The sequence below is a fragment of the Physeter macrocephalus genome, chromosome 15 (genome assembly GCF_002837175.3).
Source record: "Physeter macrocephalus isolate SW-GA chromosome 15, ASM283717v5, whole genome shotgun sequence".
In the NCBI taxonomy this organism is placed as follows: Eukaryota; Metazoa; Chordata; class Mammalia; order Artiodactyla; family Physeteridae; genus Physeter; species Physeter macrocephalus.
The window spans coordinates 16751958-16774417 of NC_041228.1; the positions used below are offsets into that span (position 1 = coordinate 16751958).

At 37.4% G+C, this 22460-nt stretch overlaps 1 pseudogene; it reads left to right on the forward strand.

Moving 5' to 3' along the window:
• The window catches only part of LOC102990983 (metalloendopeptidase OMA1, mitochondrial-like), a 43307-nt pseudogene extending 26271 nt beyond the window's left edge, over window positions 1–17036 (forward strand).
• The last annotated feature ends 5424 nt before the right edge of the window (window positions 17037–22460 follow it).

Sequence of the window (22460 nt, forward strand, 5' to 3'; positions counted from 1 at the left end):
ACAGGAAGAAGAAAGACTCTTCTTTCTTTGCAAGGACTCAGCCAATGAAAAGCCATAGGCTCTTTGTTTAAGATAGAATTCCCAAATTCCTCTTACTCTCTATAAAAACATTCTCCTTTGTGTGGAGGACTTGCCTGTGTCTCATGGTTGCAGATCCCAAACTGCAATTCTCTGCTGATCATGAATAAACCTGTCTTTGCTGGAGAAATATCTGGCAGTCTATTTGTTTCCAGTCAGCACCTTTCTGTAATTCAACATACCTGAGATCAGATCATAGCTGCAAAGCTCTTTGTGAACTTAGTCAGTGTGAGTCTCCAAAAAATAGTAATAAATGTTGGGCTGTGAAAATTTAACAGGATAATCTATGAAAGCAATTAACGCAGTAATTTGACTATAGAAAGGAGTCAGTCAATAAATAATAGCAACAATACTAAAATGATTAATGATAATTTATGTTTTCTTTTCTTTAGAATGAAGTAAGTTTGGTTTCTCCCTATGGTTTTCTTCTTTGATTCTTATTTTGTCCTGGAATTCACATAAAACAAACCTATTCCATCTCTATGTATGTATAGACTGTCTATAGAGAACACTCAATAAATGTTAGCAGGTCACCTAAAATAAAAGCAGTAATAGCTACTAATAATCATGTTTTGTTTTGGTCTTTTTCTTACATTATGTAACATATTCATGACAGTCTTGTAAGATGCATTATTGAATTAGGTTTTAACATGTGATGATACTTTGGTCCAGAAGTTTTCATTTCAATAAGAAATGGATACAAGATTTAAACCTGGACTGCCTGGTTGTTCCCTTCCCAATATGCTTTTCTACCTACCAGATTAAGCTAGATTTCTGTTTCAGGGAACAAATTGCCAACACACAAGGGACTTGGTGTATTACTTTCCCATCATTTTGTAAGCAGAAAATCTTGAGCACAAACAAATTTTTTTTAATTTAATGGTAAAATTTTAGGTACCAATGAGGATCAATGGGAAATATATTTATTTTGAATAGAGTAATTTCTAGAGTCCTTTGACTCATACAGAAAAGATATTAGTACTCCTAGACATACGTTTGAAGATGTTTGCCATGTTTGAAATCTTGGAATGGATTCTGATGATGTTACTGAAACTGGTTTAAACGGAGAGCTTGAGCTTTAGGGTTTTTACCAAGCAGCTTGACCAGCTGAAGGCAAAACATGTTTATCCAATATAATCTTGTAACATTTTGAAAACCTGGAATTTGAAGGTGACATTGCATATTTCACAAGGTTGCTGTTGTTAACAGCCACAAATGTTAGACACTCCGGAAGAGTACAGGTTGGATGTTTCAATACATTTGAATTCAAGTTGATAACAAATGCAACATTTCTTTGTTTAGCTGTAAGATTTTGAACATGAATATAATGGGCCACAAAGTTCTAGACTTGAATTTTTACCCAAGGGGATATATTACCTGGAAGTGTGATGATTTAAAAACAATTAATCAGTGTATTTTTTGCTTGCTAGTTCAGTAAAAGTAAAGGAGTTAAATTCTTCCTGTAGGAGGATAAAAGACAATCATGTGGCTCTCTCTCCCTCCTCTTTGGCTCAGGCAGTTGTGATTACCTTTTCAGGATAACAATAGCAAGAATTCACAAAACAGACAGATATGCTGGAAACCCTGAGTATGAGGATCACTTTGGGCATGAAACACACAAGGGAGGAATGTTCTGGCCCCATCACCACATGTGGTCACAATAACAACAGAGGGAAAAATCCAAAAAAAATTTTATGTATATTCATTATGCAAAATAAAATTCTGTTCTGAAATGTTCCATGGCTTCCATAAACAATTGTATTATTTGAAAAATAACAGAGCTACATGCCTCTGATTTATGTGAAATCTTGGCTTGGTTCTCTCATTTTGAAGAATTTTTAGACTTTCCCTCATATTTAATTATTTAGTAAATTGAAGAATACCAAAGAAAGATTATTTTGTCCCACTGAGAAAAATCTCAATATTATGCAGTCTATATTAGCTTCTCTTTTTTAAACAGAAAAACAGAAACAGATTTATAATTCTCTCCAATCTACCTCTCAAATAGCCAGAATGGCAAGAATCAACCTGGCAGAGTGACAACCAAAATTGCTCTTCTAGTAGAATGTATATTCTGGGGTAAATACTGAAATAAACAAGAAAATGTATAACTTCAAAGTTTTAAGTTATGAAGAAAAGAAAATAATGCAGTGTAATAGAGAGTGGCTTTGGGTGTATTCGTTTTCTATCTCTGCATAACAAATTGCCAGAAATCTAGCAATTTAATGCAGAACAATTTATCAACTCACAGTTTTCCTAGATCAGGAGTCTGGGCAAGAGTTAACTGGGCCATCTGCTCAAGGTCTCATCAAGTCGAAATCAGGAAGTTAACTGGAGTTATAGTCTCATGTGGACTCGGGGTCCTCTTCCAAGCACATTCATGTTGATGGCAGAATTCAGTTCCTTGCAATTGTAGGACTAAGGTTCTTGTTTTATTACTGGCTATTGGCCAGAGGTAATCTCAGCATCTGGAGGCCATCCTGAGGTCTATGCCATATGACTCTGTGGACTCTCTCACAAAATAATTTTTTACTTCTCCCATATAAACAGAAGAATATTTCTGCTTTCAAAGGACTTGCTTGATTATGTCAAGGCCACCCAGGATCATGGCCCTTTGGATTAATTTATAGTCAACTTACTAGGAGCCTTAATTACATCTGCATACTCACTTGTGCCAAACAACATGGCATAAATCATGACAGTGATCTTCTAACGTATTCACAGGTCTTATCCACACTCAAAAAGGGTGGATTGTACATGGGTATGGGTAATTGTGGGTCATCTTAGAATTCTTACTACTTCAGTGCATAGTAAGCCCACAACTCTAACTAGCATAGCCAAGAAAGACTTCTAGGGATGTCATATTTGAGCTGAAACTTGAATGTTGAGAAGCAGCCAGCCATATAATAATCATAGAATAAATATTCCAGCAGAAGAAATGACTGCGTGAAGTCTCTGCTGTGGGAGATAACTTTGTATGTATGGGAAACAGAAGGCCCGAGTGCCAAAGGAAGAAGGATAAGATCACAGAGGAACTTGCAGGTCATGCAAACTTCAAATTTTAAGATAATTAATGGGCTGCATTACATGATTCATATGAAATTCGAATTCAGTAGGGAGATCAATAGAAAGTATTAGGATGATTTAAGCAGTAAAGTACCATAATCTATTTCTTTATAAAATTTCAAAAGCTTTCGGGTTGCTTTTCATAATTACTTTTTACATTTAGTAATTTAAAATGCTTGCAAAGGGCTTCCCTGGTGGCGCATTGGTTGAGAGTCCGCCTGCCGATGCAGGGTGCATGGGCTCGTGCCCCAGTCCGGGAAGATCCCGCGTGCCGTGGAGCGGCTAGGTCCGTGAGCCATGGCTGCTGAGCCTGTGCGTCCGGAGCCTGTGCTCTGCAAAGGGAGAGGCCACAACAGTGAGAGGCCTGTGTACCGCAAAAAAAAAAAAAAAAAAAAAAATGCTTGCAGAGTTCAATTACTTAGATGAAATGGAAAAATTCTTTGAAAGACAGTAAATACCAATACTCATGAAAGCAGATATAAATAACCTGTATAGCGCTATTTTTATTTTAAAAATTGAAATATAGTGAAAAATCTCACATGAAGAGAACTCTAGGCCATGCTGTTTTGTTTTTTGGGGGTTTTTTTGGCGGTACGCAGGCCTCTCACTGTTGTGGCCTCTCACGTTGCGGAGCACAGGCTCCGGATGCGCATCACTGTTGTGGCCTCTCACGTTGCGGAGCACAGGCTCCGGACGCGCAGGCTCAGCGGCCATGGCTCACGGGCCCAGCCGCTCCACGGCATGTGGGATCCTCCCGGACCGGGGCACGAACCCGTGTGCCCTGCATCAGCAGGCGGACTCACAACCACTGAGCCACCAGGGAAACACAGCTTTTTTTTTTTTTTTTTTTTTTTTTTTTTTTTTGGCCATGCTGTTTTAATAGTGAATTATACCAAGTATTTAAGAAAGAAAGAAAAAGCACAATTCTTTAAAAATTCTTCCAGAAATTGAAGAAAGAACACACCCTAAATCTTTCTATAAGGATAGTGTTCTTTGAATACCAAAGCCAGACAAAGAAATTATAAGAAAAAGAAATTACAGACTTATATTCCTTATGAATATGCATCCAAAATTTCTTAATATAGTTTTGCTAACTTAAGTCAAATCATATATAAAGGGATAATACATCATGATCAAAACTGTTATATCCCAGTAATGCAAGATTGGCTTAATATTTTAATATTTGACTTCATCAATTTAATTAACCAGATTAACAGTCTAAAAAATATGATTATCTCAGTAGATGCAGAAAAACATGTATCACAATCCAATATCCATTCCTGAAAAAAAAGGTCTCATCAACCTAGAAATAGAAGTCACATTCCTTAGTCTAATAAAGGGCATCTATGAAAACCATATACTTCACTCCACATTTAATGGTAAAAAAAAAAACCCAAATGCTTTCCCTTGAAAGTTAGGAACACAGGAGAATACTCGGTCACTTCTATTCAATATTGTAATAGATATTTTAGCCAGTGCAATAAGTCAAGAAAAATATAATGACTTGGGTGTCTATATATGCAGAATAAAAAATGCTTGAATTATTTTCCTTCCTGAAGATCACCAGCTTGCTTGGATGTGTTTGTATGATCTCAGTCTCCTTTAGAATAAGGTAGGCCTTGGCATCACCTCAGTCATTTTTTTCCTTCAATAGTTGAGGTAAAGGTGGAGGAGAAGGAAAGAAACAGGTGCATGGTAGATGACAGTGACACCATTCTGATAAGCAAAGCACATTTACTTTCTTGTTTCCAGCAGCATGGCTGATGCACATCATTTAGTATTTCAAAGATAGTTTATCTTTTCTCTCTTATTTAAAAACAACAAATGCTTTTGGGAGAAAAAGACAGTATTTATTAAATGTAGACTGTATTACAAGTATTAGTATATAGAAGCTACTCATATTATTTTCAATAATTATTATTGTCAATATTATTTCAACCTTATTTAATCACATCTATCCTACGATGTAGGCATTACTAACCCCAGATTTCATTTTCTAACCTTAGTATGACGGAGATTATAAGTGGCAGAGCTAGAATTTGATCCCAGTTCCTTTTGACTCCAAGTCCCCTGCATGTTCTCTTACACAAACATCTTGTTACCCATGTCAACGTTCTCAGTCAGCTTTCTCCAGCCAAAGTTTTAAATATGTATAATTACTGCTTCTAATGTAGCTGTATTAAAGCAGTTTTGAAGTTAAATGAACTAGATAATATATATTAAGTCATATACGTGTGGGTTTTCCAATATCCTTCTTTCATTTTCAGCCTGAAATAGAATATTTGAAGGGTAATATTTTTATATTCCCTTGCTATTTCTATGCTGCGATTTATATATATATATATATACCTTTGGTCTGTGTTCTGCCTTTAATAGCTTTGGAATACAATACAGAAAATATAAATTATACATTGGACATAATAATATTATAGAGCAACACAGGTGGCCTGGTGGATCAAACACAAGATTAAGTGTCAAGAAACTTGAGTGGACCATCTCTTGACATTTAATGCTTACTTTTCTTTATTTCTTTTCTTTTTTTGTTCTTTTTTCTTTCTTTCATTTTCTTTCCTTTTTTGGTTATAAACTGCATAAGCCTTCTCTTCAGACAACTTCTATAACTAATATCTTGGCTGCTTCCTTAGCTCCATACCTTAGCAAATCTGCCAGTGAAAACACTGTGACTTCACTCTCTGATTTTACCATGAGAACTCTTCATTTTCTCCTAAACATCTCCATCTTGGGCTTGTCTTTCAAACAATCCTTGTTAATGTGAATAATTGACAAGGCAACAAGCATTATACCAGGCATTTAGGAAGATGCTAAATAAACTAAATGAATATTAGTTTTGCTTCCATTTCTATTGCCTTGAAAATTTTATTTCACAGTCTTTTCTGTCACTGCATTATGAGCTAAAGGAGAAAAGATAAAAAGAAACAATTGCTTTTAGCACTGACTACTTGCCCTCTGCTTCAGATTTTCCTCCTGTAAGAAGAGATATTGATGATTTTGAAATATATAGAAATAGCTTCATAGCCTAGGATCAGTGGTCCAACTAATTGACTTAAAAGATATGAATGGATTTATTAAGGGTATTTTAAGAGTACACAAACACTATATGGAATTTATTTCTATAGAACTTACAATCCTTTTAGTTTCTATTATATGAATTTAACAGATAAAAGAAAAGAGAACGAGAGATTTAAAGAAAATCACCCAAATGAGTAAATGGCAATGCTAAAATTTGAAATTGGAGATTTCAAGTCTCTCTGACATCAAAAACCCTTATTAGTAACATGACGTTTGGCATGTTGCTTTGAGTTTCAGATTTCTCAGTTGAAAAGGAAGGTGGGTGGTGGTCATTCATTTCATTCTGAAGTATTTATTGAGCTATTATATGCTAGACATATGCTAAAGATATAATAGTAAGCTAAGCACAGAAACGATGTGTAACCTTATAGGGTGACAAATATTAAAATAATCATACTGAAAAATGAATAACCAGAAACTGATTTCAGATACTCTGGAAGATAGAAACGTGATTCTATGTTTCATTCCTATGCACATAAGGAATGTTTGGAGTAGGGATAGAGGGGGAGAGGGTGGGCAAATTTCCCTTGGGAAGTCCTGAAAGAGAAAATAGTGGGAGCAGACGTTGGTGGTGAGAGGAGCATGGCTTTTTCAAGGACCTGAGTTTTGTCATTGGAACTGGATGGAGTGTAAGGGAGATTTCCTCAACAAACTCTTTCTAACCAATGCGGTTGTTCTGTGGTTTAAAGTCAAACAGGGGCAAGGCTAGCCAGGGGAAAGTGCTTTGTAAATTAGGAATCACTATGTTAACATGAGGGTTTGTGGAAGTTTTGCTGATTTCTTATTTTAAATGACTAGAACGTTTCCCCCAAACTATTCTTAACGTCTCAGCGTAGAGTGGAATCTTTTCATGGCATAAAATTGGGGTTTATGGAGGAGCTTCTGTTTCAACAGTGACAGAGCTGGAGACAATTCTCAACAGGCGTTAGCTTAACTCCTGGGGTGAAAATGTGCTTCAAAGCATCAAATATGCAGCCCCTGGCTGTTTCTAAAGAAGCCACCCTCAGACTGACAATTCTGTATTTGTAGTTTGATTAACCATAAATATGGGCTTCTTAGCTGAAGTGGGGAGAGTCAGAGAAACCCAGGTTGTTTCATGAGCCAGAGGACAGAGGAGAATTCTCCCCACTGGAGATTGAAGGAAGCAGTGGAGAGAAACATATAAGCTGGTGACTGATGGGTTGGTAGATGAGTGGTCCTGCAGCAAAGATAACAAATTTCCACCTGGGAGTCTTGTCCACCTTCCTCCCAGGTTTGCTTTCTAGTGAGAACTGTACCACACCCTCTTTCCAATGCAAGATATGGGGATAGCGACTCATCTCCTTCCCGATCAAAACTATCTTCTTTCACTCAGAGCACCTAAGAACAATTGCTTGCTGAATACAGCTTCCAAATATGTATGTAAAAGTTCTTAAGACTCCTGGCTTGACTGTGTTGGGGGTTTAGGAGTCTACTGTCAGGTACTGCATGAAGTGTTTAATGTTGCTTCTGAAGATTGTTATCTCTTGATTTAACTTGGCGCTCTGTAAAGGAAAGGCAGCACGGGGCCTGGTGACATGCATGGGCAAGGGGTTATTGCGCTGGTGCTACCACTATAGTTCATTTGTCACCAGGTAAGCGATTTATCAACCACTCAGAGCCTCAGGATCCAGCTCTGTGAGACGTTTAACCAGAAAATTCCCTTCTAACTATAAAAATAGATTCCTTATTTAGATTTAATTTTAGGTTTAAACTAAAAGAAAACAAGCTATCTAAATGATCATGAATGTAACAGGTAAGGTTACCCTTTTGTAATGAAAAAACACCTCTTAACTAAAGTTCATACATTTTTACATCAGAGACAACCTGGTTTCTGAGGATGAGCATGGGGGAAGCAAAAATAAAAACAGACTGGGGTGAAAGTCACAAGACCAGGTTCTAGAACTCTGCTGCTGATAAACTGTGTGCTCCTTCATCTCTGGTCCTTGACCTAGCTGAGACTGAGTTTCCTCATTTGAGAAATCCTATCCTACCTTTTTTTTAAAATTAATTTTTATTGGAGTGTAGTTGCTTTACCATGTTGTATTAGTTTCTACTGTGCAGCAAAGTGAATCAGCTATACATGTACATATATCCCCTCTTTCTTAGATTTCCTTCCGATTTAGGTCAATTACACAGAGCATTGAGTAGAGTTCTCTGAGCTATACAGTAGCTTCTCTTTAGTTACCTATTTTATACATAGTATCAATAGTGTATATATGTCAGTCCCAATCTCCCAATCGTACCCTACTTTAAGGACAGTATCAAGATAATAATCAAGACGTGTTTCTGTAGCATTTGACATTCTATAAACTCTTCCTCATTTGTAATCTCAGTTCCTTCACACACCACCTTTCCAATGAGGATGGGAACACCCAGGTATGGGTGTTTTTTCCCAGGTAACAAAATCCCATTGTCCTCATGTGGCAGAAACACATCCTAACCCAAACTCTTCAGTGAAAATGTGTCATACTCTTGTAAATATCTCTTACTGCTCTAAGATAAGAAACTGTTCAATTTGCCCATGAGAAATGAAGGTGAGGACCCCAGGGAGGGGAACAGTGACTTGTGGGGGGTGGTGTGGTGAGGCTGATCCATGGTGCCTATGGGTCCCTGTACTACACCACTACACCTCTATTCCTCCTCCTCTATCAGACCCTCCACCACTCATGCTACTGTCCATTATACCTCCCTACCTGGGACCAGAACCCACCTCATCTGTTTTATCCTCTCTACATTTTTCTCCTTAGCAGCTTATATCACTGAGACTTCCAAGGCCCTTGTTAGAAGGAGGTGGTTAGGGATAGGGGACTACAGTCATTGTAAGTAACATGGTCAGAACCTATGCTTACTTAGTCCATGGACCATTATCCCTACTCAGTGCACAGACTTCCATTAAGCAATGCTTGAAGGACAGATAAGGTCATGATCAAGGTCATTGATGCTGGAAATAAGTTGCTGAAATTAAGGGTCATGCAATATAATCTTAAAAGTTTCTTATATCACAAAGTCATTGAAAATGCTAATAGTAATGGACAGATGCAGGAATTATAGAGCTGCAACCATGAAGATTGTGACTTTGCATTCCTGCTATGTATCAGGTTAGACAATCTTCATTCATTCATTCAAAAGCCCTTTGTAGATCATATTCAATGTCAAGTAATGTGCTGGGGGTTTTAAGAAGAAAGACATAGGCTCTGTTTTTGGGGAGTACAGACATTAAGTATTCATGACACATGTGCCCCTACTTCTACTTTCATTTTCTGGCAGACCTCATGAGTCACTTACAACACAGTTGCACTCATAAACTATCTCAGCATAGTGTAACTGATTTCAGGGTTGTTATGAGTGGTAAAACTTTTTCTTCTAGTGCCACTACAGAAACATTCATGAATATATCACTGAGCTCCTACACTGTATTTGAAGTCCACTAGAGTGCCCAGTTTCTGCTACATGAATATACACAACAAGAAAGGATAAGTTCCACTATCGATATTTTATTTTATTTTATGTTTCCGTATCAATCTTATACTCAGCGCTCTAAGTGGCTTTCTCTTCAAATGCCCAGTTTCTGACATTTCTAGTGCCCTTCACATTGGGGAGTTTGCAAATGATTTTAAGGAAGAGTTGCATGGATATTAAAGACAAGCTTTTTGCTTCTTGTATGAGGATAGCAATCTCTTCCCACTCAAGCATGTCTTCAGTGAGAATTTATGAAGTGCTTTGTGCCTATTGGACACAGCAGATTTTGTGACAATGAGAAACCATTTTTGACCTCAGCTTAATGGAGGAGACATGTATGAAAATAAATACCGATCATAATAAAGCAAAGATAGAGGAATGTACAAAGCTCTAGGAGAATCCAGGGGAGAAAAAGATTAATTCTGTCAGCGAGCATCATAAAATGTGTTTAAAGGGAGGGATATTTGAGCTGGATCTTGAAGGGTAAGTGGAGTGCAGTAGGTTGAGAGGATGAAAATAAGCTTCCTAAGAAAAGGAAGAATAGGAGATCCAAATACACTGAGGTTTGAAAACACATCATGCAAAACTAAGGGTGATAAAATAGTTTGGGCTCAGATTATGAACAGACTAGAATGCCAGGTTCATAATATGATAAATGAAAGAGCAAATAATATCCCTGACTTGTTTATTAACATTATTTCCAGTTTGTGTATTTTCTAGGCTGATTAAATGTCCACAAGCCAAGGAACTATTGGTTTCTGCCACTAAATGAGCTGGTTCATCAACATGGGAAATCTTTTGTGACCTCCCAGAGGAAAAGGAAGAGAAGGAAGGGAGAAAGGAAGCAAGAAAGGTAGCAGGGAGGAAGAAAGGAAAAAAGGAAACAAGGGAGGAAAGGAGGGAGAGAGGAATGGAGAGAAAGTGAGAATGAGGGAGATCGAGATAAGTTGTAACTGAGAGAAAAGAAAAAAGAGGAGAAAGTAGAGAGGGAAATAAAAAGTAAGAAATCATTTGGGTTCACTGCCAACAAGAGTTAGGAAAGCTGATTTCTTAAGATAAACTGAAGTAAAACAAAATATGCTCCATATGTTGAAACTGTATACTTAGTTTGAGATAAACAAAAACATGTTTGGAGAATAGCTGCCATAATTAAAAAGAAATTAAAAGAAAGAAAGAAAAACCATCTGGGGATAAGTACATATTTAAACTCACACACACACACACACACACACACACACACACACACACACAGAGAGAGACAAAAACACACAGTGATTCCAAAACTTGAAGTTTTTCTTGATTTAAGTAAACTCTCTTGTTGCAAAAGGACATTTCATCAGTCTTTGCCCAAGCACCAAGCAACTTATGTTCCACACTGGAGCTATACAGAGCTACTCAGCATTACTCAAACACCAAAAGACCTTTCCAAATCCTGTCCTTTGCTCCTGCTTTTTTCTGTGCTGTAAACACACATACTCCCTTTTCTCTCTGGCCGGCTCCGACTTCCTCCTGAGTGCCCAACTCAAATGTCACCTTCTCCCAGCAGAGTGCCAGACACATGGCAAGGCTGATAATGGCTTCCTCATCTGTGAACTTTGCACATGTGTATAAGTTTCCTGTGGCTGCCATAACAAAATACCACAAACTGGGTGGCTTAAAACAATAGTTTATTGTTTAACAGTTCTGGAGGCTAGAAGTCTGAAATTTGAGAGTCAAGATCAGGTTTGGTTTCTTCTGAGGACTCTGAGGGAGACTCTAGTCCATGACTTTCTCCTAGCTTCTAATGATGGCTGGCAGTCTTTTGTATGCTTTGGACTATAGGTGCATCACTCCAATCTCTGCCTCCATCTTCACACGGTGTTCTCCCTGTGTCTCTGTGTCTTCACATGGCCATCTTCTTATAAGGACGCCAATCATGTTGGATTAGGGCCCCACCCTATTCCAGTATCACCTCACTTTAATTTATAAGTCACATCTGCAATCACCTTATTTCCAAATAAGGCCACTTTATGAGGTACTGGGGGTTAGAACTTCAGCATGTCTTTTGAGGGACCCAATTCAACTCATAATAACAAGACACTAATATAGATCTGGTTTCACTGAAGATGTATGCATGTCTGTGTCCCTAATCCCTAAAGAAGTTGATAAGAAACTCCTTTTCAAGGATTATATATATATTTTAACCTAGTGTTTACAAGACTAGCATAGTCAATTTTGTAAATTCATAGTTCATGTCTTCTAAATTGAATTACATTTTGAAAATTATGGACAGAGTGTTTCTGACTAAAGCTAAAAGGACATTAAGAGGTAGTTAAGTCTACACTTGAGGGGAAACACACAGCACATGGTGACACTCTTGTCATTACAATTCCAGACAGAGATTTCTACCTCTACAGTGGGCAATGTGGCAGAGGAGAACTGTTGCCTGGAATAACCTAAAGGGATGAGCATCAGAGAATGAAAGACCCATGTTCAAATATAGTTCTCTCTAGGTAGCTATATAGTATTGATACTATCACTTCTCCTCTGTTTGCCTCAGTTTATCCTCCAAAGATGAAAATTAGACAAGAAAGAGAGTGATTTTAAAATTTAAAGATGTCTAAGAACTCTTTTTTCAAACGAAACCTTTCTCAAAGCCCCAATTTAAATAGCAGTTCTTTGTGAAGCTGCCAGAGATCAGGTGAAGAAAGTGAGCCTGGAATGCCACTGGATTAGTCATTCCCAAGGAGTCTCCACGGAAAGCTCTAAAGAATTCTGGAAACATAGATCTAAAACTACTCAGTCAGATGAAAGTCCAGTTGATATATTGTCATAGACATAGAGGGTCATCCATTAAAAAAAGAAAAGAATGGGTTTCCCTGGTGGCACAGTGGGAGAGGCCACAACAGTGAGAGGCCCACGTACGGCAAAAAAAAAAAAAAAAAAAAAAAAGAAGAAGGAAGAAGAGAAGGACAAGGAGGAGGAGGAGAAGGAGAAGAAGAAGCAGAAAAAGAAGAAGAGAAAGGAGAAGGAGAAGGGGAAAGGTAGAAAACTTATTAGAAAATAAGCTGCTAGGGAGGAAAATTGTAAGGAAGGACAAAGATCTTGGACAAATTTTTCATAGCCATAGAAAGGTATTTCATAGCATCCTCCCAATTTTATCTTTGTAGTCATATAGTCATATAGTAAATTAGGTTAACCATATTTTTTACAAATAATGAGTTCTTCTGGAGCAGCCTCATTTGTGTTTTAACCCCCCAGTACTTATTCACTGTGCCGGACACATGATGGGTATTGTAAATGTTTGCTGAATGAATGAATTAATGTATTGGAGAGTCTGTTTCAAACTGTTTTAAAATTTTCAGGTAATCTTGGAAATGTATCAAGATGAGAGTAGGCATAATTTGAATGTCAGTATTCTATTGAATTTGTATAAGAGAAATGAAATACTGCAGTCAAATCTCTAGTGGCTTTATATTCCAGATTCAACACAGTTGTGAAGAGGGAACACAGAAAATAGACATTTTTTTGAACTTCTCTTGGAAATTAGCCCAAGAGCCAAATGTTTTACTTATTGGTATGTTTCTTATCTCAGACCGTAACTAGTAAACATTTCAGATCACACATACACACAATGTTTGTTTGTATTTACTGTAATTCCCTATGCAACTCCAGATGCTTGGACCATTTAGGCATCTAATACATGTTTGATGAATTAAGGAATAAATGAAGGGACACTTGAATAAAATGAGCTAAGATTCTGACATCCATTAGCAAGCTGTTACCGGTTTTCATCGGCCTAGTTTAAATGTAAGCCATCCATTTGGAAAAAAGGAATGGAAAAACATGGTACAAAGAACTGATCTGTTCAATGCTTTTGAATCAATACTTAAAATATAATCACTTGTAAAACATTTCGTACAGCATGAGGTAGAATACTGGGTTTTGGCTCCGGGTTTGTCCCCACATTGCTATGTGAGATTAACTTTTTGGCTAAGAAGATTGAGATTGGTCTCACCTACATTAATATATTCTGACTTTATGGAACAAAGATGAGATTTTCTTTAGGTCTGATATAGTCCAATATGATTCTGACATGATTATATATGAGGTTGGACCATTACAATATGTGTACATCCCAGGCAGCCTTTTGATTTGGTATCTTTGGTAGGCAGGCATCATCTCAAAGTTTTACTTTAAAGAAATAAAATTTTGTCTCTTTGATTAATTTCTAGGGAAAGTTGTAGAAAAAAAATTCACCCTCTGTGCCTCAGGCAACACACTTCTGGCTTCATACTTATACTGCACTCTATATTCGAAAGATCTGCAATTAAGTGGAGACCTTCTTTTTTTAAAAATTAATTAATTACTTTATTATTTATTTTTGGCTGTGTTGGGTCTTCATTGCTGCATGTGGGCTTTCTTTAGTTGCGACAAGCAGGGGCTGTTCTTTGTTGCGGTGTGCGGGCTTCTCATTGCGGTGGCTTCTCTTGTTGCGGACCACGGGCTCTAGGCACGCGGGTTTCAGTAGTTGTGACATGCGGGCTCGGTACTTGTGGTTTGCGGGCTCTAGAGCACAGGCTCACTAGTTGTGGAACATGGGCTTAGTTGCTCCGCAGCATGATCCTGGACCAGGGCTCGAACCCGTGTCCCCTGCATTGGCAGGCGGATTCTTAACCACTGTGCTACCAGGGAAGTCCAGTGGAGAATTTCTTACAAGAAAGTTTTATTGGGCATTATTTGAAAGTGGAACATGAATGGGAGTGGTAAGGGATTGCACTTACAGCTCATGTAGCTTATCAAATGTTTTTTCCAACTATATACCATACTGCCCTGAGAATTCTGGCAAATTAAGCATTCTCCACCTCCTGACACTTCCCACTCACTTTGTAAATTATTTCCCTGATTGATGTCAGTGTGACACACCATGTCTGATCACGTATTTATACAGCAGCTTAAAACTCGCAGTGCTTTCATTGGCTTTATGTAGATAGAGTCTCCAGGTCTTAGTAGAATTAGCTGGTCAGATTGATTTCTTCTCATTTTTCAAGTAGGGAAATTGAGTTTCAGAGCTTTCAAGATTTATGAAAGGATAGATAATAAAAATGGATGGAATAGTGCCTTGAATCTGAGTATTTGATTTCTAGTTCAAGGCTAATTGACTATACCATAGTGCTCTAATTAGCGTTCAAGAATCAGATTTGCAAAAAAAAAAAAAGAAAAAAAATCAGCTTTGCTTGTTCATACATTCTTTCCTTCAGCATATTGACTGAGCATCTATTATTTGCAGGTATTGTGTCTGGTGTTGGTGTTCTAATGGGAATCAAGCCAAAACCCTTTCTTTCATTGAGTTTACAGTAAGGGAGAAAAAGATATAGACAATTGCAAAGCTTACTAACTCACTCAGAAAAGCAAATAAACAAACACAGTCACTAATTGGAGGGGTTCATCACTTTTGCCACTGTTAGGATAAATCAAGCAAAAGACAGATAAGCTTCATCTGTGGATTGTAGTCTGCTAGTAGAAACTGTGTTTTCTTCTGATTTAATTCACTGACCAACTAGAGAAAATGTAACACACTAGCTGTAATCTCACCAGACTGTCATTTAGTACAAATGAACCATATAGTAAGTCAGTATCAGGGCCTGGGAATAAATCAGTGTGATGAGTTGACTTTTCTGCTTGGAAACTTTTATTTCTATAGGATTTTCAATAACAAAAGAACAGGATGCCTCCAGAGTACCAAAAGTAAGGCAATTTGGATGACTACACAAAAATTACTGTATTGAATGACTCTTTTTCAAGGCACCTACTGATAAACGAAGTTGTGTTCATCCCTGCTCTTTCAATATCGTGTCCTCCAAATTGTTCTCCCATAAGAGACATCAGGAGTTTCCACATTTCACAGTTTCAACTTGTCCGATTCCTCTCTTATTGATCATTCTTAAACCAGTGCAGAAACTACTTGTAATCATTGTAAGTATTCAGGGAAATAAGGAAATGGTGGCAAATACTTCCTCCTAATCAGAGGAACTATTTAAAGAAAGTATAAGGAAGACAAAAATTGGAAGTTATTACTTGGATCGCTACTTGCAGTTGTTTTATTTTACTCAGCTGGAGGTAAGTCCAATCATAGGAAAGAGCAAGCTACTATAACTGGGAAAAGAACATTTCAGAATTTTATCAGCACTGGCACATGAAACATGGATGGAAGAATTTTAAAATGATATGCTAACTCAGAAAGATGCCCCAAATCCCAATCCTTCCCTCCCTCACTCCCTTCCCCCTTGGCATTTGGGATTAGCAGGTGCAAACTAGTATAGATAGGATTTATAAACAACGAGGTCGTACTGTATAGCACAGGGAACTATATTCAGTATCCCGTGATAAACCATAAAAGACAAGAATATGAAAAATAATATGTATATATAACTGAATCACTTTGCTCTATAGCAGAAATAAACATAACATTGTAAATCAACTATACTCCAATAAAATAAGAAAAAAGAAAAACACCCAATACCACTGTTAAGGACAAGACGTGGTTTATCATCTAACTGAGCACAGTAAAGATATCCTAGGGATCTCTGAGGTTATTCATGTGGTTGATTCCCCAGATAAATGCCTTTGTGATTCCAATTTTAGTATATGTGCTGAGCCAGCACTTCCTCTGTGATTCCAAATGGACAAATGTTTATCTTCACTGAGCTTTTACATAGTGTAACTGATATTCATCAACTTTTCTTCCTCCTGGGCTATGAAATAGAACATGCAGTACTTGAGCAGGCTGCAATAAAAGACTAGCTTGATTGATTTATTGGATTTCTTAGGTTTGATTTTTCACACAGTGATTTGGGCCGTTTGTCCTTGAGATAGTTTGGCACTTTTGAGAAAGTCTGCATTGCAAGAGTATATGTTTGATTGACTGAACAGTAGAATATTAGAGGCTGAAGTTGACAGAATTGGACTATAGTTTGCTGCAAAGTCTTGTGTGGATGTCAGAGCCAGTCCAGTGTTTCAGCAGCAGATGAAATTTGCAGGTAGCCTCCATGGTCATCCCAAGTTTCCAGAAGGGTTATGCACACACCCTTCTCATGGAAATTGAGCTGAGCACTTTGATAGATGTGTACCACTGGCTCTCTGTAATTGCTTACTGCTTTCTGGACCAGACGCTCAATTACTATTCAAACTTGGCATGAAGCATTTTCTTGAAGAATCAGAAAAAGAAGACCTAAATATCACTGTTAAAAAAAATGGATACTCTTCCCATTTAAAAACAGGAGCAAATGCCATTAACATACAGAGTTGAGAAAAAAAACTGGAAGTTGATTCAAAATGTTTGAGACACAGGACATGTAGAATGCAGCAATCTATCATTTTTATATTACTTTTTAAAAAATGATGTTTGACATGAAAACAAAAGTGGATAGTCAAGGTCAAGCCACTTATGTTACAGGCGTTAACTAAATTCCTCTGATGTATTTATTTTTTATGAAATACTGATTATGTTAATCTATTTAAAAAATCTTCAATGAGGAAAATGTCACAGAATAAATTTATATTACACTTTAAAAAAATTATTAATTGCGTCTCTACTGTGTGCAAGGGATTACTCTAAGCCTGTGGGGAAAGTGACCCAGAAATCAATCCATCCTTGCAGAAAGCCTGTTACTCAGTCGCTGTGAAAAATCAAGCAGCTCAGTCTTTAGCCTCCATTTGGAGGATGCCATGTACCTGGCTCAAGAATGGAAGAGAAGCTAAAGATACCTTGGGGTATTGGCTTGATATTTAAGAAAACATTCAAAATTAAGTCTTTTGCTCAATTAGCAGACTACCTCAGTGAAAATATACTCCTTCAAGTGACCATATTTACCACTTAATTAGAGATCTTACCAGAACCTGTTTTTCCTTATGTCTTTTGTTTGCCAAATTCCTTTTGCATTATTTTTCAATGGATGGTAGCTATTCTCTCCCAAATGCTGTGCCCAGGGTGGGGAAACAACATTCCTACATCTTTTTTTTATCTTTCTATGCTTAATTTTTTTAACAGAACTTATTTTTTAGAGCAATTTTAAGTTCACAGCAAAATTGAATGGAAAGTACAGAGTTTCTATTATGTCCCCTGCTCCCCTCTCCCACATACACCCTCCCCTGCCATCAACATTTCACACTGGAGTGGTATATTTGTTATAATCAATGAGCCTACACATCATTATAACCCAAATCCACAGGTTATATTAGGATACGCTTATGGTGTTTACATTCTATGCATTTTGACAAATACAAAATGACATTATCTACCCTTATAGTATCGTATAGAATAGTTACACTGCCCTAAAAATCCTCTGTGCTCTGTCTATTCATCCCTCCCGGGCACCCAACCCTTGGCAACCACTGATTTTTTTACTGTCTCCATACTTGTGCTTTTTTCCAGAATGTCATATAGTTAAATCATGTAGTATGTAGCTTTTTCACCTAGTAATATGCATTTAAATTTCCTTCATGTCTTTTCACAGCTTGATAGCTCGTTTCTTTTTAGTGCTGAATAATATTCTGTTGTATGGATGTAGCACAGTTGATTTATCCATTCATTTACCGAAAGACGTCTTAATTGCTTCCACATTTTGGCAATTATGAATAAAGCTGCTATAAACATTTGTGTGCAGGTTTTTGTGTGGACACAACTTTTCAACTCATTTGAATAAATACTAAGGAGGGTGATTGCTGGATGGTGTGATGTAAGATTATGTTTAATTTTGTAAGAAATTGCCAACCTATCTTCTAATGTGGCTGTACCATTTGGCTTTCCCACCAGCAATAAATGCGTGTTCCTTTCACTCCACATTTGTGTATTGTTAATGTGCTAGATTTTGGCCAACCTAATAGGTATGTAGTGGTATTGCGTTGTTGTTTTAATTTGTAATTCCCTAATGACATGTAATGCAGGGCATCTTTACAAGTGCTTGTTTGCCATCCGTATACCTTCTTTAGTGAGATATCACTTCAGAGATTTTGCCCATTTTTTACTCAAGTTTGTCCATTTTCTTATTGTTGAGTTTCAAGAGTTCTTTGCATATTTCAGATAACAATCTTTATCAGATATGTCTTTTGTAAACATTTTCTCCCAGTCTGTGACTTGTCTTCTCATTCTCTTGATCTTTGTTTTTTATATATGTTTTCTATGTGTAGAAGAAACGTGGGTTTATTTTAGAAATTTTGGGTAATATGTATAATTTATATGGGAAAATTGATACCTAAAATGTCCTCCGTGGTAACTGGCTTGTTATTTGGTCTATCACTAAAGGACCCTCAACTTTACAGGAAGCCAAGTAATGTTTCCTTCAGGCAGGACAGACACATAGACAAACTAGGAGCTCTCAGAATAAAAAAGAATATTCCTGCAACTATAGGGTAGGTCAGGCTAAACCTGGAGAAGTAAACTGAATAATTATTCGTTCTTAATATCTATAGGCAAGCTGATAGAGACAATTAGATATTTCTGGCACACAAATTATTACCCCAGAGGATATACAAAATTTCCAGAAAAAGAGTCATTTTTGAGTCTTAATATAATTTAGGACTATTTTATTAACCACACCCTAGGAAGCCCTTCATGTATCATCAGCAGCTCTTAACTGTGCTCATGTAAATAAAGAGGCAAGTAAAAGAAAATACCAAATGAATCATACTGATTCAGAAGATTGTCAAATTAATGAATGCTGTGAAATCTTTGCCTTAGAGATAAGAACTTGAACACAAGCAGAACTAAGATCTGACCCTGCTCTCATAGAAGTCAGGACCCCACATACTATGTCAGAGAGAGAGAGGGAGAGAGAGCGAGAGAGAGAGAGAGAAATGTTTGCACTCTGAGACAAACCAAAGCACAATAAAACAAATAAAATAAGCACACAGAAAAGTATTATTCTGTCAATCACTAGCTCCAAAATAAATACAAACTTGAACTTTTTCCTATAATGTTAATTAAACCAACATTACCCTTGTAGATATGATAATTATGTGAAAAGAACTGCTATTTTTTTCTTCCATGAGAAGAAAATCAATAATCTTTGTAATCCTTATAAGATCTTTTTTTCCTTTAAATTTTATTTGTATTAAAAAATGTCTGACATCTTCCATGTTACAATTACAAAATTAAAACCAGTATTTAAAAGTAAAAAATAGGGGCTTCCCTGGTGGCGCAGTGGTTGCGCGTCCGCCTGCCGATGCAGGGGAACCGGGTTCGTGCCCCTGTCTGGGAGGATCCCACATGCCGCGGAGCGGCTGGGCCCGTGAGCCATGGGCGCTGGGCCTGCGCGTCCGGAGCCTGTGCTCCGCAACGGGAGAGGCCACAGCAGTGAGAGGCCCGCGTACCGCAAAAAAAAAAAAAAAAAAAAAAAAAAGTAAAAAATAATTGAAATAGTACAGACCAAAAAAAAGTGTCTGGCACAGGATCCCAAGCTATTAATTTGACATGTTTCTTGAGCACCTTTGCCATACTAGGCACTAGGAATGAATCTGTGAACAAAAATACAGTGACAAAAACATAAGGGGGTAAACATGAAGCATGATGGCATTTCACATCAGATGGTTAGAGAAAGTCTCTCAGATAAAGTGAGATCTGAGCAGAGGTGTGAATGAAAGAGAAAGTTAAACAAGAAGAAACCTGACAAGCAGATTTCTAGTACAATGAACATTCAAATCCCTGAGGAGTTTGCCATATTGAAGGTACAGCATAGAGGCCAGCATCGCTAGACCAGAGTGAGAGTGGCTGAAAGAAGCTTGAGATGGGCCAGAGCCAGATCACATAGAACTTTGTAGGTCATGGCCAAGATTTCCGATTTTCTTCAATTTAATGAGAAGCCATTGGTACTCAACAAATATTTGTAATTGATTGAAGCAATAATATATCGGGGGGAAAAAAGCTCTTAGTGTTGATAGACATTTTCAATGGTCATCTAATCCAAGATTTCTCAGTCTTGGCACTATTGATATTTTGACCTAAATAATTGCTGTGGAGGCAGTCCTATGCATTGTAGGATGTTTAACAACATCTCTGGCCTCTGTCGCTCCACGGCAGTGACATACTTCTTCCAAATGTGGCAAACAAAACTGTTTTCAGACAATGACAAATGTCCACTTGCCCCAGTTGAGAACCACTGATCTAATCCAATCCATTTTACAGACTCAGTAGCTGTGAGGTTAAATCACTTACTTTGGGAAAACAAAGTCAGTTCTACCATTAAAGAAGGAACTAATAAAACTATATACACACACATGCACACGTATATGTTTTTAAACACATATAAAACACATCATCTAGTGTTTCAACTACCTTGTGAGAGTGTTACCTTTATTCCCATGTATAGGTAAATCACTTGACCCTCAGAAAGGTGAAGTGATTTGAAGTCCGCTTGTGGCTTGAACTCAGATCGCTAAATTTCTGTCTACTTTAGTAATAAACTGTCAACTTGGGATGCATTTGAGAAGACGATAACAGAAGCTTCCTTGAGTTTTTTAGCAGAACGTCATTCAATGCCAATTCAAGAGATTGGGAGACAAAGGCCCCTGATCGTCCAATCCCACTTTACTAGAAAGGAGAAATGAAAAAGAATTGGAAAGTTAATGCAAATTCTCATTTCCATTTGTTTAATCTAAAAATAGTACGAAAGACCTTACTCTATGACTATGCCATACACCTGGGCTGCTGTGTTTTGACCAGACGTTGTTTCAAAGGGGCCTGTCTGAAACTGTATTGAAAGGAAATTCACAGTCTCTGTGGTCTTCAATGAGAGAGGTGCTTATTCTACTTGTTTCTAATTCACCAGAGGTTTTATCCCTTCAACTCCCAACAGATTATTGGGTGGATCTGGTAGGAGGGTTTCAAATCAAAACAATTTGTGGGTTAGGGGTTTAGAGTTTGTAGGACTATTATTTTCTCTGTCCTCCTCCTGAGAGAGACTTATGTGGCCAGGAAGCTGAGAGAAGCCTCTCTGCATGTCTGTTTACGGTACAGTACTGAGCCCTGATGGATGCATTCCTAAGTTCCTAAGTAACGTAGAGGACTGGCATTAAGATAGAAAGAAGGCTGGGCAGAAACTGTTGGTGTATCACTCATGTCATATCAAATTTACTTCCACACACAGATGTCTGCTTACTACGAATCCCTGTGTCTCTGACCAAGGACTTCTTTTCACTGCCACAAAATGCCCTGGCTACAGCAAGTACTAACAAAATCTTCTAAACACAGCTCTCAGATTTCAGAATAACATTCATGCATAATTCTTATAACCTGGCATTATAAGTGACTGAAAAATAAAAGAAATATTAGAGACCATACCAATAGGTAGAATGTGGCTTTATCATGGTAGCTTATTTAAGACCATGAAGTGGAGGTGGTGAAGGTGGGGAGGTGGTATCAGCCTGACCATCTGCAAAATGACTCATGTAAATCTGAGTCTTCCAGGCTGACATGCTATTGATGGTGCATCCTCTGTTAAAAGTGGCCAGATATAAATGCTAAGTATGAATTCACAGAGAGATGTATGAATGGGGCAACAAATGGTCCAGTACAAAATTGAAAGCCTTTGCTTTGTTGAACAATTTTTAAATTGAAGTATAGTTGATTTACAATGTCATGTAAGTTTCAGTTGTAAAGCACAGTGATTCAGTGATATATCTATTATATAGTATATAGATTCTTTTTCATATTCCTTTCCATTATGGTTTATTACAGGATACTGAATATACTTTGTGTGCTATAGAGTAGG